The following is an 18,109-nucleotide window of genomic DNA, read 5'->3' as shown; positions in this document are numbered from 1 at the left end:
GGGATATGTGACCTGGTTTTTGCGAAACGTACCCATCAGTGGTGGCTGCAGTTCTGGGGGAGTTCTCAGATATTCGTCAGTGATTTTTGATGGAATTTTATTTTTCCTGTGCTTCATCCTTGAGAATAGTTATTTATAAATGTACATACTGCCAAAAAGCAATGACATGAATAAGGCATGTCTGTGAAGCGAGGGATATTTCTCTCTGCTAAGATAGGGCTTGTGAAAGTTCAGGAGAGAGAGATGATCGAAGGTTTGATTTGAATGCCTGATTGCAACACTATACATTTCATTTGACAATTTTTAGGTCATGTATTTATTCGGACTGAAAATCGAGTCACAAATATACTGAAAACTTCATTATTTCTCTGCAATCTTGAAACTTACTCTCACATTCCACCACAGTGGAAAGCAAGGTGCCTATTTTTTGCTGTCCATAGGACTGCGTTCAGCCATCATATGAAAATGCTTAACATTTGCCATCACTTAAGCTGGTGCTGCACAGTGCTGTCACTGTGCCATGGTGTCATCCCAATGACATTGGGTCGGTGCTGCGTGATGAGTGCCAGGCTGCTGCATGGTGTGCACTGCCCCTCCAGAGCACTCCTCCTTTCCCTGAATGCTGAAGCAGCTTCTTCTCATCCCACCTGAGGCAACTTCATGCAGATAGGGGTCATCTGTTTCCCTTCACAGCTGTTTCCCATTGGTCACTTCTCTGCCTGTGGAGGTGACTGCTCTGTGTAAACTCTGAGCCAGGGTGTCACAGAATTATGGATTGCAGATCGGAAGGGACCTCCAGTGATCATTGTGTCCAACCCTGTAATGATCACATCCTCTATCAGGTCAGCAGTGCCAGACAATTTGGACATCTTCTTTGGTGAACAAATTCTAGTTGGTTTGCAGTTAATTCTGTGTTAGTTTTTTTTGTTTGATTGTGGTTTTTTTCTGTTGACTTTCTGAGCTTTTTCTGCTGTATCTGAATTACTAAGAGATCTCATCTCCTATTGGGGATCCACTACCCTTCCAATACTGCTGCTTTAGATTTATAAAAGCCACAAACTCTTCTGTGCTCTGTTGATTTCTGCACCTCATTCAGAGTCACCTCTCAGCTGCTCAGGTTTTGTGTGGGGAGGCAACTTCTCAATTTCCTGTAATGCCCTGTGATAGTTAGCTTCCTCTGCATGACTTAATTGAGAGTATTAAAAACATTGTGTGCTTCAGAGCAGACTGTAAGAAATTAAGCTGCCTTCTGACAGTCTTCCTCCTCCAGTTCATCCACAACTTCAAGAGAAACAAGAAAGCACCATTAGAATTATCCCTCCCATCTTTGCAAGATACCGTGCCTTGCAGCAGACTTCTAGTAGGTCTGTGCTTGCCCTGGAGGTGCTGAGCACCTTCCTCTTGGGGTGAATGGAGTCTGCCTTTACATCCAGGGCTGGGAGACTCTGAGTTGCTATTGATGTGGCTGGAGGAGATGTGGGACTGTCTTATATCCTCACCTGGTGCCCTGATGAGATGAGCCACAGATGGGGAGTGCCCAGGGAGTGCAAGGCCCACAGCAGTGTGTGTGCTGTGAATAACTGAGGACTGGTGAAGAAGCACATAGAGCCCCTGCTGCTGGCAGCATTACTGACCTGCAGCCCAGTACTATGTGCAGCGAGCACAGCACAAGAGGGCTGAAATCCACTGTAAACTGTCATGGCTGAAGCTGAACCTGGAAAGCCTCCACCGTTACTCTGCTCATGGAAGATCTCAGACCCTCCCAATTTGTAGCAAGAGGCATATGCTGTCTTTTGCTTATCCACCAGGACTCAGTAACCCTATAGTCGCTAGAAATGGTGACTGGTTGTCTCATGGTGTTACCACCAGCACAAACTCCTCTGCTCCTTGCCCCCAGGGATGAAGCACAACAAGGAGCACACCTCTACTTCTTCCTGCCAGCAGTGCTGAGGGAGGAAGATGAGGTCCCGCTGGGGCACAGCGCTCACCTCATTCTGCCATTAAAAATCAAGTCAGCTCAGTGACTAGCAGTTCTTAGCACTGAATGCTGGCATGCTGGGGCACTGCAGAAGAGCAAAACTTGCTGCACAGGGCATTGCATGCGCACCTACACAAAGGGCATAAAACACAGGGGATTGCACAGCAACCTGGAAGAGGTGTAAAGGTTCTAGGGAGCTGAAGGTTTTGGAGCTGTGTGACTTTTTCCTACCTTGTTTGCTACAGGAAAGAGTTGTGGTTCCCAGTTCTGTCAGCCCTGTTTTCAGGCTTCACTGGAGAGAGATGGAAGCACCATGAGCTTGGTTGATTGCCATTGCTCAGAGGGAGTAGAGAGGGGTGGTGGTTTCCGGAAGGGCAGGAGGTCTAGACCTGAATAGCCAGCAGAAAACACAAAACCTCACATCAGCCTCTCTCTCATTGTGTTTTAGTGTCACAAAGTCTGGAAATTAAAGCCAATCTAATGTTCACCTCCACTACAGCCCCTTTTGCAAATGATGCTGAGCAGCAGATGAGTATAAAGGATGCTTGCAGCTGGGACAGGATGGGAACTGAGCCAGGTGTACATCTGAGAGAAGCATCGTAGAATCACAGAATTCTTAAAGTTGGAAGGGACCTCTGAGGGCCATCTAGCCCACTCCCCTGCAATGGGGACACAACATCCATCCGGTTGCCCAAGGCCTGGTCCAGCCTGGCCTTAAAGTCTCCAGGGCATCCACATCTCTGTGCAACCTGTTCCAGTACCTCACCAGCCTCACTGTAAAAGATTTTTTCCTTATATCTAATCTAAATCTCCCCTCCCTAACCTTGAAGCCATGTCCCCTTGTTCTATCACTACAGAAGAGTCTGTCCTCTTCTTTCCTATTGCTCCCTTTTAGATACTGCAAGGCTGCTCTCAGGTCACCTCACAGCCTTCTCTTCTCCATGCTGCACAGCCCCAGCTCTCTCACCCTGTCCTCATAGGAGAGGTGTTCCATCCCTGGGATCACTTTTGTGGCCCTCCTCTGGACACACTCCAACAGCTCCATGTCTCTGCTGTGCTGAGGACTCCACATCTGGATGCAGTGCTCCAGGTGGGGTCTCGCAGAGCAGAGGCAGATCCCCTCCCTTGCCCTGCTGGCCACACTTCTTTTGATGCAGCCCACGATACAGTTGGCTTTCTGGGCTGAGGGCACATTGCTGGCTCATGTCCAGCTTCCCACCCACCCCAAACCTTTTTTTGCAGGGCTGCTCAATCCTTTCATCCCCCAGCTTGTATTGGTAATGGGGGTTGCCTTGACTCAGGTGCAAGACCTTGCACTTACATTTGTTGAACTTCATGAGGTTCACCTGGGCCCACTGCTCAGCCTGCCTAGGTCCCTTGGAATGGCATCCCATCCTTCTGGTATGTCAACTGCACCCCACAGCTCGGTGTCATCAGCAAACTTGCTGAGGGTGCACTTGACCACACTGCTCTCTGGAAGAGCTCTCTGGACGTGTCCAGAGGCAATTCTCTTTCTGTCCTTTACGTTCACAACAAGAATCTTGATCTAAATTGGAGCCTTGAAGAGTTGAGTGGCCTTTAACCTGTCTCTGAAAGCTCTGGAGGGGGTTGTCCTTTCTTCTAAAAAAATAAAAAAAAAAGAAAGTGACTGTCCTGGTAAAACTCATATCCAATCTTGTTTGATTCCAACAGGCAATTTGCTTCTGCCTAGCAAGCAGCTTGGGGAATTAAAAAGCTGGTACCAGTCACAGACAAGAACTGATAGCAACAAGTAATCAGAAAGGCCAGGGAGACATAAAGTAGGCTGCAAGACGCCAAGCATGTCTCTGGTGTAACGTGGCTCCAGCAGGGACTGCATGTCTTGCAGTGTTGTAGGTTGCAAACACAGCTTGTCCTTGGCAAGCAGCAGGCGGAAAATTAATCTGCTCATTTCTGCTAAGGCAACCTCTTGTTCCCTGATGTAGATGCTCTCATCCCCACATCTGGATGCTCTCCATCCCCATCTTCCTTGGGGAGCAGAATGCTTTGAGTTGCACTTATTTTCTTCCATGCATAACGAGTTTTTATCAGGATATTTTGTCTCAGCTACTAGGGCAATACTGCTCTTGCCCTGTGCCTGCTGTTGTGGTGGCAGGAATGCCCTGTTGTCACACTGCCAGTCTGTACCAGGACCCTGCAGCAGTGACCTGATGCTACTGCCCCATGCTGTGCTTGGCTGGTGCCCCTTCGGTCTCAGCCTGAGATCTCCAGCCAAAAAAGATCTTTGATCACCTGCTCTTTGTCGCAGCTTTTTCGACCTGGGAAAGACAGGCAAGCAATGCCATGTCCAGGCAGGGCTGGAGATTGTGCTCCAGGGCTGGAAGCTGTTGTCTACTGCAAGCAGGTAGAGAAACGAACGTGGGCTGTGAGCATTAGTTTTGTTACCTTGCAAGCTTGAAGGATTCAAGAACCAGAAATAGTCTTGTTGGAGTTAAAGAAGGAACAAGATCTTGATTCCTGAGCTGCAGTATTCATACAGGTGTTCTTGGCCACCTTCCAATGGTCATGCCCCTGCCTCTTCCCTTCCTCTTCCCCTCGCCCATCACCTGTGCCAGAACCCGTACCAGGAGAGCAGAAAATAGGAGAACTGCCTGTGTAGACCTCCCAGCTTGTGCCTTCAAAGTCCTGTCAGTGCAGACAGTGCTGCTGATAAAGGAATGAATCAGCACAGCGATGCATCCTGCTCTTGGCCTCGCTGTACCACTAAAGGGAGATGGGAGGTGACTGTGGTCAGAAAAGGATGCAGAGGAGTTGGGGTAGGGCACATTTATTCTGCCCAATAGCCCAGGGGTTGCATGGCTGAGGCACATAGCAAAGGGCTCTGCACGGTGTGGCAATGGTGGCATCAGGAGGCTGGAGACAGCTGGCTCTGGAACTCTGCTGAATAATGGTACAGATTTCCTGAGTGATTGCAGGGCAAACTCGTACACCATGCAGAAACCAGCCAGATCTGATTCACAGATTGGGTTAGTGGAGAAGAGATAAGACAATCCACTTTTTGTTTTGTTGAGCTGCGTTCAGCTAAACCAGATTAGGGACAGATGCTCAGCTGGTGTAATGTGGCGTGATGCTGTGGGAGCCCATCTTGAAGCCCCAGTGTACTTCCCTCCTGGTAATCTCTAGTCTCTAGGGGCAGTGCAATGTGAGTGCAAGAGCTGTAAAGTGACATTAATACTGAGAGATGGATTTAATGGGAGATTCGGTGGCAGCATTTGCATGAATTTCTGCTTTGTCTTACTCTGGGCATCTCACACTGGACCTTCTGCAGAGAAAGGTGATGCACAAAATGCTCAAGCCTTTTTAGAAATGCTGCCTCTGGCTTTGCTGAGGCCCTTTGCTCCTGGTGTTTACTTGGGGCTATTCATACCCCCAAAGCCCACGCTTTCTTCCAGTACTGTAATGCTACGTCCGTCTCCCAGCTGGCTCTTCACCCACGGCTTCCGATCTTTCTCCTGAAACACTTTGCAACCTCATTTGTTTACGTATTAACAATCTCACGTCTTCCAGAAGGAGAACAGGACACAGCTTGTACTGATTGGCTGAGTGTGCTGAGCACTGCCTTGGAAAAGCCCACCATTTGGCTCTCAGACTGGTTCTTGGCTTATGAATATCTCACAGGCACCACAGGTATCCCATTTTCCAGCTGGATATACCAAGAACATCATTTTGATCCATTATCCAGATTTTATTAGACTATGCCTATTATCGATGAAGAAACTGAGGCTGAAAGCATAATTTAATAAGGATGTGACGTGGTCAGCTAGAGAAGTGTAATATAACAGCCATGAGACCGTGAACCAAACACCTCTTTGCTGCACAGCTGTGAGTGCATCCCTTCCCCACGTGTGCTCACCCTTGATCTGCACAGCAGCAGTAGGGCACGGGGGACAAAGCAGCGCCCATGAGGAGTGGCTGTGGGAACGTGGCTCTGTGAGGTGCAAGCAGTTCTGCCTTTCTCCTTCCTTCGGCCCCTGGGACTGTGGAGGCTGAGCCTGGGGGAGTGGGAAGAGACACTGATGCCAAAACAATCCACCCTGGAATTTTTTTATTTTATTTTAAATTTTTTTTTCATGAATATTTAGTGAATAGAACTGTTTCATCCTGGTTTTCAAACAAGCTTTTTCATGTCATTAAGATACTGCTAATGCACAGACACAAAGATAAAGCAGGGAATGGGGCAATCCTGTATCGTTTCTGTACTAAAGCTCCTTCTGGAAACCTCAATATCATCACCAACGTCATTTTCTTTCAACTTCGTCATAGAATCATTTTGCTAGTAGCCTGAAAATAGAAGAGTAAACCAAATCCCAACAAGCAGCAACACAGATGTTGGTGGGCCGCCCGCTTCTTTCCCCCATGCAGTGGCTGCATGGAGCAGCACAGTGGCTGAGGGACCCCAGGCTGGGCCTTGCTTCCCCGCTCTGCCTCTTGGAGCTGTGCTCACAGTGCAGGACTTGCACAGATAGAACAAGTTGGTGAGTTTTGAGGAAAGAAACCACAGTTGACCTTCACTACTGTTAATACTGAGATATACTGTTAATAGCTGAGATCAGGGACCCTTGTTTTGTGCTTTGGGCAGATGGTCACAGCCAAGACAGGACTAAAACAGGGAGAAGTGATGATCCCATAGAAAGAGCTGCTTGTCCCCTAGTGGCAGCTGGGCACTATGAGAAAACACATTGTACACCCCATGCTAACCGTGTTTTCCCAAAGATCTCATGAGTTTTTCTCTGGATACTGAATTCATAGAATCACAGAATGGTTTGGGCTACGGTTAGGTCATCTCATTCCACAACCCTGCCATGGGCAGGTACATCTTCCTCTAGACCAAATGCCCCAGAGCCCCATCCAACCTGCCCTGGAATGCCCCCAGGAATGGGGCACCCACTGCTCCGGGCTGCAGTGCCGGGGCCACACTGCCTCTGAGTAAAGAACTTCCTCCTCATATCTGACCTCATTCTCCCTTCTTTTAGTTTTAAACCATTTCCCTTTGTTAGTAAAGAGTCTCTTCTTATCCTTCTTATAGGTTCCCTGTAAGTACTGGAAGGCTGCACGGTGGTCGTCCCAGAGCCCTCTCCTCTCCGGGCAGAACACCCCCAGCTCCCTCAGCCTATCTCAGGGCTGGATGCAGTGCTGCAGGTGGGGCCTCACAGCAGCAGAGCAGTGGGGACAGCCCCCTCCCTCAACATTCACACGCTACCAGAAGGATGTAGGATGAAACCTTGACGGTTCTGGATGTACAAGGCTAGGACATGAGGAGAGACTGGGAAGATCCTATCTGTGCACAAGTTCCAAACAGGTACAGAGTGGAGTTGTCCTCAACCACCTCTGGGCCCCATAGGGGACCCTGACAAAGGCATCCAACCCTCTACCTCTTGATCTCATGATTTCCCCTGGGCTGGGCAGCCTCCTTTCCTCTTCCTTCAGACAAGCTCCAAACCAACAGTGCCAGCACCCCACGGCCCCACACTGCATCACACCACGCTGTATGCAGCCAGGCAGCCCATGTCGGGGCCACCCATTCCCAGTGAGTCTGCCAGCATGGCACGGGGCTGCCAGCACTGCCAGCAGCAGGCACACAGCTCTGACTGGGCTGGGGGGCAGCTCTGGGAGCAGCACCCTGAGCACTGCCCTACTCGCCAGCACCCGGCAGAGGCTGCTGCAGCCATGGCCGCCCGCTCTGAGTGGGGTTTGCTTTGGTGAATGAACGAGGCAGCTGATGAATATTCAAAATTGGCAAAGCAGATCGCTTTCAGCTAAATTTGATCACAATATGGGATAAATTAAGCCATGGGATGAATGCATTTGAAATGAAGATTAAAAGAACGCACTGTACAAAGTCAGGAAAGTAGGTTTAGACAAAATCTGACAATGTACACAAACAGATGAAAATAAAGTTCCTTTCACTGAGCAAATAATGAGGTCGGGATCAGCTTCTCACCAAAGTTCCTATGGAAACATCTTCTATCTTTTTTTTTTTTTAATCCTTTTTAGTTTAAAAATAAAGGGAGAGAGGAGAGGAGAATGCCTGGGAAATGAAAGATGCTCGAAAGGACCAAGAATAGAGGGAGGTGCTCAACATGGGTAATAACTAGTGAGAAACACAGCCTGATACCTGGGAGCCTGAGGGGAGAGAGAAGGCTCAATAGGGTGCTTGGGAAGGGCCTCGCCAGGGCCCTGGGGGTTGCTGAGCACCAGCCCCCGCTGCCCAGCCTGGCCCAGGGAATGCTGGCGCCCATCTCCAGCTCTTTGCAGGTCCTGGTCAGGACACCAGCCTCCTCCACTAGCTGGGAGAAGGGTGTGGAGAGGGGAAACATTTGGGCTTGTTGCAGGGCAGTGGGCAGAACAGACGCCAAGCAGAACAAATGACAAATGGAGGTTTATGCCTCATGCTTGACCTTCTGAAAGTTCTTGGTTATTGAAGGCCTTAAAACAAAGCAAAGGACAGCATGAGAACTGCCTTTGCTTGGGGATCTGTGGAACTGAATGCAGAGGGATACAGGAAAGCAAGCAGCATCCTGCAGGGGATGGATTCAGCCCCCTGCTGGCCTAAGGACAGGAAGGGGAAAAACCCTGTGGGCAGCGGCAGGCAGGAGAGGCAAAGGTACTCTGGAGCTTCTAAGGCCTAAACTTGGCCTTTCCTGCCCCCACTCTTACGTGGCCCCATGGTCCCTCCCTGGGCTACTGCAGCCCTGCTGCCTGCAGGACCTGCACCATCTGGTGCTGCAGCAGCCAAGTGCTCAGCTGGCCTGGGCCGTGTCCAGACTCGCCCTGCTGCACACAGAGCCATTTTAAGGAGCAAAGACAGAAAAGGTTTCCAGGAGCCATGAGCAACAGCTCCAGAGCACAGCTCTGTCCAGCTCGGAAGAGCTGGTGCAGGACAGTGCAGCACCTGCTGCTGATGGCCAGCAACCCCTGGGATGGATTGGGCACAGCAGCATGGCGCAGGGACCTGGAGCCACTTGCCCCAAACCATGGCTTGGCTCCCTCCGCTCAGGGCCCCAAATGGTTTGGAAACACACCAGACCACGTGACCTCCTCTGGCAGATGACCTCCTTCTCCTGGACCACGCAGTTTGCAGGAGGAGAAAATTAAAGGGCTGTCTATCAGGCTGACATGAAGAAATCTATTAGCCGCCCCTGGCAGGTGAGAGGAAAGCATTAGCATATGGAAAACGGGGGAGGAAAGACAGTATGTCTGGGATTGTTATGACGGAGCAGGCAGGTGAAATCAGGCAGGTTATTAATAAATTCCCTGCACACACCCCCAGCCATACTTGTGTGATGTCTCAGGGAACAGGGCTGATCTCAGGTGCCACGAGAGCACTTGAGCCCCATGCTGCACAGCAGAGCTGGGCATAGAGTGCTGAGCAGGAGCCCGGACCACAGGGTTGGGCTCAGGGTGGGTTGGGGACAGCCATGTCAGAAAGGATGATGGAATGGCTCTGCTTGGCCATCTGCTCTGTCTGAGGAGCTTGATGGTGGGGGCAATGCAATTCCATCTCTGTCCTCCCATGTGCACCCAAGAGGGTATTTATTGTGACATTGCTGCCTCTGGCTAAGAGCACCCTGTGAGTGATATCAGAAAGCCAGCAGCACTGCAGCCTGCAGGAGCTGCACTGGGCCAGCCCTTAGGAGGAGGGCAGAAATGGAAGGAGGGGGAGGCCCCTACATTCAGGTGAAGGCTTTGAGGAAGAGACTTTGAAACGGAGATGGACACTTGTATGCCAGTGAGAGTTCCTGTGACCAACACCAGGTTATCCCAGAGGAAACCCACCAGCATCCCTGAGACCTCTCCAGACGTCCCTTCTGACCCTTACGATTCTGCGATTCTGTGAAAGGCTATGGATAAAGGACCATAAGGTCCAAAGGTCAGGTGAAGAGATTACCACCAGGCTGCCTGCTACAGCTGCAGTGGCCCCACAGTGTAAAATTATCTTCCTATGACATCTGATGAGTTGGACTGGAGAGAAGTTTGTTCATGCCAAGCGCTGCTCCTACATTGCAGTGCGGGTGCAATCTGCAAGAGGAATCCTTCGTACAATCCAACTGTTACAGAAGGGAGTCTGACCTGTGGGTGCATCATTGAGAGCAGGATGGAAGCCAGGTATCCTGCTCCCTTTTGTCATATCTCGAAATGAGGAGTCACGGATCATCTGCCATTGCAGTGTCATGCTGCGTTTTCTGCTTTTGCAGTTAGTGACAGACATTAAAACAAGTACTTCATTAATTATTGCTGAGTTGCAGCTCAACTTTCAGGTCTATCACTTAGCAGAGCTTAGACTTCATTGGTTGGACTTGATGATCTTTAAGGTCTTTTCCAACCTGAGCAATTCTGTGATTCTATGAATCAGTTGACTCCCACTCATGGGAAATTCCCAAAGCCCCCACACAAATGGGAATGTGCTGGCAGTGTGGGCACTGACTTGGCTGTGCCAACTGCTCCTTACTGGGACCAGGCAGTGTGAATGCAAAGCAGGCTCTGGAAGATGACCAGAATGACCCCCTGGCCAGGGGTGATGCTACTGTCTGCAGTACCTGCCACTTGGACCATATACCACTACGCAGAAGGCTTCTCTTCTCTGTGTCTCTTTCTCACTCCATCTGTAACACTGTGCCCTGGGACAGAGTCCAGCATGTCACAGCTCTGTTAGGAAAAACAGAGTGGTCCTGTTGCTGTACAGCAATGCATCATTCACTGTCAGCTAGGCTTTCTGTACTTAAACCCTCCTTTCCCAAGGAATATCATTATACCCAGGTATTTTGCCTGAGGCTAAAGGATTGGAGGAATAGCAGCTTTTGGTTCTTTCTCCCAAAAGAGTGTAAGGCTGGCAATGCCTATGGGGCCTGTGAAGCCAAAAGTGAAGTTTGGACAAGTCATGCACCCTTTCAGCTTTTGATCTCTCGTAGAAGCGAGTTTACAGACCCTAGTGGGCCTGCACAATAAACCTCTCCTTTGCTGGAAGCTTTGATCTTTTCAGTTTTGCTGAATTGATGGTTATTGACAGACTGAGGCAGTTTCTTTGACGTTGCCTATAGTGGCTGAGCAGCAGCAGGCAGCAGCCAATGCCTACCACATTCTTGTTCCTATTTTCATCTGCTGCTGTGAGCTGCAGTGGGACCAGAAGTACAAGTCTCCTTTATATTCCTTTCATTCATTCCCTACCCTCACTTGTAGAGGAATAAAAGGGTCATCTTGGGTCAGAGTTTCTACAGTCTTCAGCAACAAGCAGCTACTTCCCAAATCCATGCCCCCAAAATCAAATAGATGCTTCAGACATCAGTATTGTTTTGGCAGAGTAATTGGAGGTCCACCACAGGTCACTTCTCAGCCTGAAATCATTCTGGTCTGGTTTCACTGTAATTCTTCTTGACTGCCTGGCCTGGCTTAGATTTCTTCCTGCATCCTTCTCAAGACCTCTTTAAGCACTCTGCCCAGCCTTACTAAAATGCAGTAGTACAATACAAAATTTTCATGATGCCAATCTTCTGGGAGAAGTTTAATGATATTTAATAATGACTGATAGTGCTTTACAGCAGAGCTCTTCTCCAGAGTCCCTGTTGGAAGCAGTGTGGAAGAGCTTATCCCCACTATGTCTACTTCCCTCAACTTGTTGGCACCAAGAGTAAGCAATTGTGAGCCACCTGACATTTTGCTTATGAGAGAACAAATATCAATAAGTTATGGATATTTTGTGTAAATGAGTGGCCAAAATATACACTTTTGATGTATTAAACCCCAAAACCATGGGGTTTTATTTGAATAAAGATAGGCAGGTTTAGAGTCTTCAGACAGCAGTCTTACAAACACTCAGGACATCTGGAAGCAGCAGGGCCAAACAGGCCGATAGAACTGAACAGGACGTGGAATCAAGGAGGTTTGTCAGCAGCTTCTGTGACCATATGCATGAAAGAGCAAACAATTGCACCTCTATTATGGATTTATTGAGCACCTTTGGGATCTGCCTGAATAGAGCTTCCACATTTGCCTATATTTTCATGCTGTAGCCCATCCTGAAGCCAAAGGCATCAAGTTGCTTGAGTCTTTGAGAGGGGTTTAAGTCCTTAATGGAGCCAGTTTATATCAACTCCATGTCAAGTACAAGAAGCTCCATTGGTAATACTCCATAAGAACCGAGGTATTTGTAATGCTTTTGGAGATTACCCCAAAATACTAACCTGAAGGCTAGATTGCTCTGTTGACTAGCACCCATGGAAGGCTCCCACTTTAATGGGTTCTACAGAGCCAAGTCTTTCTGGGCATTGCTGTTTGAGATATGGTAGGTATTGATCTGACACCTGAGAGCCAAACAGGGTCTCAGACATTGCACATTCAGGAGCTTGGAGGTACTTTTTCAATGACTTTGAAGATGTAAACACCTCATGCCAGCATTACATCAGTTGGCTGGGAGCCTGTCCAGTGATCACAGCATGGACGAGAGATGTTTTTGTACAGCTCTACACCATACAAAAGATTAGAATGATCACCCTGAAACACTATGGTTTCAAAGAGACATCTTCCAAGCCTCTTCTGTTCTTTGCAATTGACAGCACTACAAGGTGGCAGAGAAACACCTGGCACAAGCAGGTAAAACAGGGCATGTCTTTCCACTTTGATAACAAATACCAACTTCCCAGGGTTCTGGTATGATAACAGGCTCATTATTGTAGAATCATGGAATATTCCAGGTTGGAAGGGACCCAAAGCATAATCAAGCACAACTCAGTTATTTGTAAAGTTCTGATTGACCAAGGGACAACAAGTAGGGAAGGATCAAGCCAATCATCTCCCTCCTACAGCTAAAATCACAGCCCAAGCTGTAGGACAAACCCAAAGATCACTGTGTGAGTGGTCAACACCTAATTGCAGACAGCTTTATGCACTGTCAAGGGGGCTAATAAATTAGCAGCTAGTCATGGGCTTAACTCCTTAACAGAAAGATAGGAGGATGATTGTCATGCCCCAGTATAAATTGGGAAGCAAATAAACAAAATACTCTAATGAAGTTATAAATTCTTAATTCAGAGTTCTTGGCTTTGAAAGATATAAATAATGAGTGTCTTTGGGCCAAAAGGCATTGCTGAGAAATGTGAAAAATCAGCGAGACACCCCTTTGTCAAGACAGTCACCCCTAGGACTTCTGCATCATCTCCTAGACAGAATCTGCGCAAAGGGTGCATCTTCCAGTCTCAGCCAGAGACAGACATTTCAAGCAGAGACAGGAATTTCAAGCTGGAGAAAGATCAGTCCTTTGGATGCTTCACCTGGTACCACTCAGAGGGCCAGGTCCATGAGGGCCATGTTACAGTAATTACTTCTCGACTCCAGGAGGCCAAGTTCACCCCTGTAGCAGCTCTGTCCTACCTCCAGTACTGCACCAATGGGGACCCATCAGATCCACCGATCTGACAGTCAGGAGCTGGCAGCAAATGTCTGAGCCTTGCACTGCTATTCAGAGAGGTGAAAGGAGGCTTTCAGACACCACTCAATTCAAGAACACTGAGAGCTACAGGTCCACCCTGTCCTACATTCAGAGGCACACATCTGATTATTGTGTATTGACAACCTGCTGCCTCTCTTCAGCAATAGCAGCTCTTTTCCAAGAGATTTCTGTGAAAGGTGTGCAGGTAGAAGGCACTCAGCCAACAGCTCAGTGAGAAGTGCACTCAGCATCCAGGCCAGCGCTGCCTCTTCCCCTACCCTGGGGGGGATCACTTCCAGCTGGACAATGCAGAACCGTGGAGAACACAGCAGTCCTTGGGGATGGGGCAGCAGCTTGCCCTCTCCTGGGAACACTGAGCACTCCTGTCAGAGAGCTAGATCCTGGCAGCACACAGCAACTCCAAGAAGCAGAACAGTTGTCTGTGCAGTGCCCAGGGCTGTCCAAGCTGCTGACACAGTCCTGTCTGTTGTGCTGGCCAGGACATCAGGTTTCTCTTCCTCTGTTAACTGAAAGCGCTATGGGAGTCCTGGCATCCACCTGGAAAACCAGCGGGGACTGCAGTGAGAAAAATTCTCATCGAGATGGAGTTCTGCTGCTCAGTGTTTGCTTCTGGGAGGCTTTGCCTTCGACTCATTTCCCCTTGAGATAGCAAGCATGTTATTTTCAATCTCTTCATGCTTGTGGGGAGAGCAGATGACTTTCAGGCTTAGACTGCTCCCAGGGAAGTTCATTTGCACACTTTGCCTTGGCTCAGGCAGGCTGAAGCACTGACAGTTCGGACCACAGATGACAATGTCTAGCAGCGACAATAGGAGCAGGAAGGCGCAGTAAGGAGCACTCAGGACAGCCTAACACTGGTGAGCCCTCCCAGACAGCACCCTTGTGTCCCACTCTAATGCTGTTCACAAACACAACATGCCCACCTAACTCTCATCACATTTCTTAGTCTGCAAAGTATCAGCTCTGAAAGCTACTGGACTACTGGCATGCCTGTTCCTCTGCTGAGATGCACCATGGACAAACAGAGCTGTAACTAGTACTGGCAGTGCCAGGAGGGGCAAGCAGGAACTGGTGGTGAGCAAGAGCAGTGTTTCCTGCTTGCAAGGAAAGCAACCTTCCTCCCATAGTGGAGGGCACTACTGGGCCAGGAACAACTACAAACACATCAGCCCAACTCCCTCTGCTCTGGAGACCCACAAGCAGGACTGTGCATTTCTACTGCACGGCACAAAGCTGTCAATATGTCTCATGGAAACGGTGCAGAGGACACACGATGGAAAGAAACCCACTCTGGAACAGCAGCAGCACAACTGAAGGCCAGCCCTAGCCTCCCAGCTACCAGTCCAGAGCCTCTCTGGGTGGATGCTGTGGTAGTGCTGGAGGTGGGCACCCCATCACCACCAACTTGCACCCTTGCTGCTGCCGCCTGTGTACCACTGCTGCTGTTGCATCCCCACAGGGCATTCAGCACCTGCACTGTGCCTCCTCAAAGCTGCTGCTAGTGAGCATCAGGGCACAGCCGCACAGGGCTGTGACTGCAGGAAGAGAAGCGTGACCTTGTCCTATATTTTAAAGGCCACTTTTCATCTACAGAATCAGCCAAATGAGGGCAGCAGCAGGGAGGAGGAGAGATGAGCAATGCAATGCAGCCGCTGGGCAGAGAGGCAATGCCTTCCAGCTCAGCAGTGCCCTACTCTCCATGGTGAGAAAGGGAGTGCCTGGCTGGCCCTATCTCTGCTCCCTTCCTCGCTGTCCTGCTCCATGACAGTGAGGGCATTTGTGGGGCACTGGAGTTGTGGGGCAGGGAGAAGGGTGGTGCCCAAAGGAACAGAAGGGGCAGGGAGGAGAGGGAGCCTTTGGGCATGGCCACATAACTCTGAGTCAAGGCTTCTGAGGATCTGAGCTTGGTCTTGTCGCAGCTGCCAGCATCCCAGTGGCTCCCTAGGTCCTGCCCCAGTCTGCCAGCCCTGCATGGTGTCTCCAGCACTGAGGGAGCTCCAGAAATCACCAGGCACCCTGCGTGGGAACTGCAACCCGAACGTCCCATTGGTGTTCTGTTCTGGAAGGCATGCAATAGTTTCATTTTTGCCCTGAAAGACTAAACACAGTTAGGTCATTCAGTCTAAATGTGCTCCTCACCTTGGCTTTGAACTTCAGGAAGCAAATGGAGAAATTCAAGTGTGTGGTCAGCTTTGCAAAGGAAACATAAAGCAAACTGAAACCTGTAGTCACTTCTCCACACATCTCCAGGAACGTTGCCTGCCTCTGCAAGAAGCCTGAGCCACTGGGAAGGCCAGTCTTTGGCCATGGACAGCCAGAGAGTGGAGAGGAGCATATGGGCTGTGGATCCATAGCTGCAGAGCTGGGGTAGGAGAGCTTCTCCAGGAACCCGATGGGCCTCAGCCTTATTCCACAGTTGTGAGAATTCACTCCAAGCTCTGGAATTAAAGATATTCTTAAGCATTTTCCTGTTTCAGAGCTCTAGTGACAGTGTATCATTTAGTTGGCAGAAGCTGAGAGTTTGTGCTCCCCCCCTCACTAGTCACCAAACAAGAGAAAGGAAGGCTGCATTATGAATTGATGTTCTCTGTTCACCCTCCCATTTTCTAAGAAGAAAAACTGCTCAGATGCAGACATTAAAGAAGAAGGCATTTCCCACATCCCAGCCCCAAAACTAGAAAGCTTGCTCAGATTTACACCATTGTACAATCAACGAATGTACAGATGTCATAGTCAAGAGATGTACCAGAGGGCTTGGCTGCACAGTTATTACACCAAAGCAGCAAAAGATAGGATGCGTACCATATCCCGGGCTCACTTATGAAACTCCAGTAGAGTGGATCTCCAGAGAAACCCTTCCCCACTGACAATCAGCTCTTCAGTGGCTCTAGGAGAGGTGCAGCCAGGCTCCACCCCTTCTTACAGCACAGGTGAATTGCCTTCACCTGTGCTCCCATGGCTGACTCACTGCTCACCTCAGGTGATCAATCAGAGGTTCAGGCCATGATTCAGCAGTTCCTATACACACAGTTCAAGAGTTTCTAGGGGAAAAAAGGCTATGCTGTCTGCTGAGATGAAAGAACACAGGAGGTCAGAGCGGGAGTGCTGAAGGACCACAGCTTCTTCACTTCTAATCCTAACAGAGGCAAAGTGCTGCCATGAGCACAGGGACCTGCTAGCACCCGGCTTTGTGTACTGCAGACCTCTCTGTGAGCCCTTCCAGTAGTTTGTGTGTAGACACAAGAATATGCTACAAGAGGTGTTTGAGCCTTATCCCTAGCTGGCCACTCTCCTTTTCTGGGGTGTGAAGGCTGGCAGAAAAGTGGATATTGCATTATCCTTTCCCCAGTTCCTGTTTCCTTCCACACTGCCACTCTCAGCTAAATTCTGATAGTGCCCCAACTTGAGAAGCCTTCAGCCAGGTGCCCTTGTCACTGGGGATGGAGGAGTCAGAACTGAGTGATGGTGCTTGGCGGGGGGGGGGATGAAACAATGAGGTGATGCATGAGGCTAAAGCAGGTCTATGGATCAGGCTCCAGCGATGCTTTCCAAGAGGCTTTTGTCTCTAGAAGCTGCCCAAATTAGAAGCAATTTCCAAAAGGATATTGTCCCCTCAGAGCCATAGCCACCAGGGTCAGGCTTGGGCTCTGCTTCCATTGGGATGGATGTATGGCAGCAATTCATGAAGCAAGGGCCTGAACATAGCTGAATGTGGGAATGGAGGTTTGTTGCATAAGGTATCAGCTCACTCCTAATGCCACTGACTGCATCAATTCGTACAGGGTATCATACCAGCCAAACAAATTCCATTTGAATGGCAACTACAAAGTCAATCTACAATCTACAATGTTAAATGGCAGCTGGGTGGGAGAGAGGCATGAGGATAAGTGAGGCCCAAGATGGTAAAATTAAACAAAAAGAGAGAAAAGAAACTTTGTTACAAAGCGAAATCTTCTCCATGTTTGGAAAGAGAAGTAGGGTGATCCTCACAGATCCTCACAGATCCTCACAGATACAGGACAAGACAAGCTCCTCGATGGCCCCACAGAGCAGCACGGAGCTTTTAAAAGCTGTCTTTCTTTCCTCGTTCCTGCCCTCTGACTAGGAGCTGAGAAGCAGAGTGAATGGCAAAATGGGGCAGAGGAAGAAAAGCCCTACTGCTGCCACTGGAAGAATAAGACATCTGTGTAGCTGCAAAGGCGGTTTTGTTGCTAATTGTTTTTACAAGGGGTTAGGCTAGATTGAACATTAATATTAAAGTTTCAGTAAATTATGCATATTATGCGTTTGCATGAGGCATCCCCCAGTGATGCTTCGTGCAGCTCCCTGCATCATTAGCCAGCTTTCCCCTCAGCACACCAGTCCCTGCAGCAGCCTGCTCACAGAATTGGTGGCTGCATGTCCAATTAAGAAAACAAAATCCAAAGCAAAAATGAGAAAGGCCTAGGGAGTTGATCCCTTTCTGCCAACAGAGTGCAGATTCCAGATGAGGGGCAGACAAACAAACATCATCATCTTCCAGCAAAGGTGACACTGTAGCCCAAAAGCAGAATCCCTCTGACAGGTGGAGGGGAAAGGAAAAGGCCATCTTCTGCCCAGCCATCCTCCTCCTCAGGACAGGCAGATCCTCAGCCCTAACCCAGGTACAT

The 18,109-nt window shown here is 49.2% G+C and overlaps 1 long non-coding RNA gene across 1 annotated transcript; it reads right to left on the bottom strand.

Annotated features, from left to right (window-relative positions):
* Positions 1–4: 4 nt before the first annotated feature.
* LOC146542901 (uncharacterized) lies at positions 5–15,592 on the bottom strand. The gene is made up of 3 exons (XR_014887810.1): positions 3,300–15,592; positions 2,210–2,367; positions 5–1,281 (listed from the first exon to the last, which is right to left on the bottom strand). It is a non-coding gene; the product is annotated as an uncharacterized LOC146542901 (long non-coding RNA).
* Positions 15,593–18,109: the final 2,517 nt, after the last annotated feature.

Source organism: Meleagris gallopavo, chromosome 22 (assembly GCF_905368555.1).
Source record: "Meleagris gallopavo chromosome 22, MGAL_WU_HG_1.1, whole genome shotgun sequence".
In the NCBI taxonomy this organism is placed as follows: Eukaryota; Metazoa; Chordata; class Aves; order Galliformes; family Phasianidae; genus Meleagris; species Meleagris gallopavo.
This window is presented reverse-complemented; position numbering and strand designations above follow the sequence as displayed.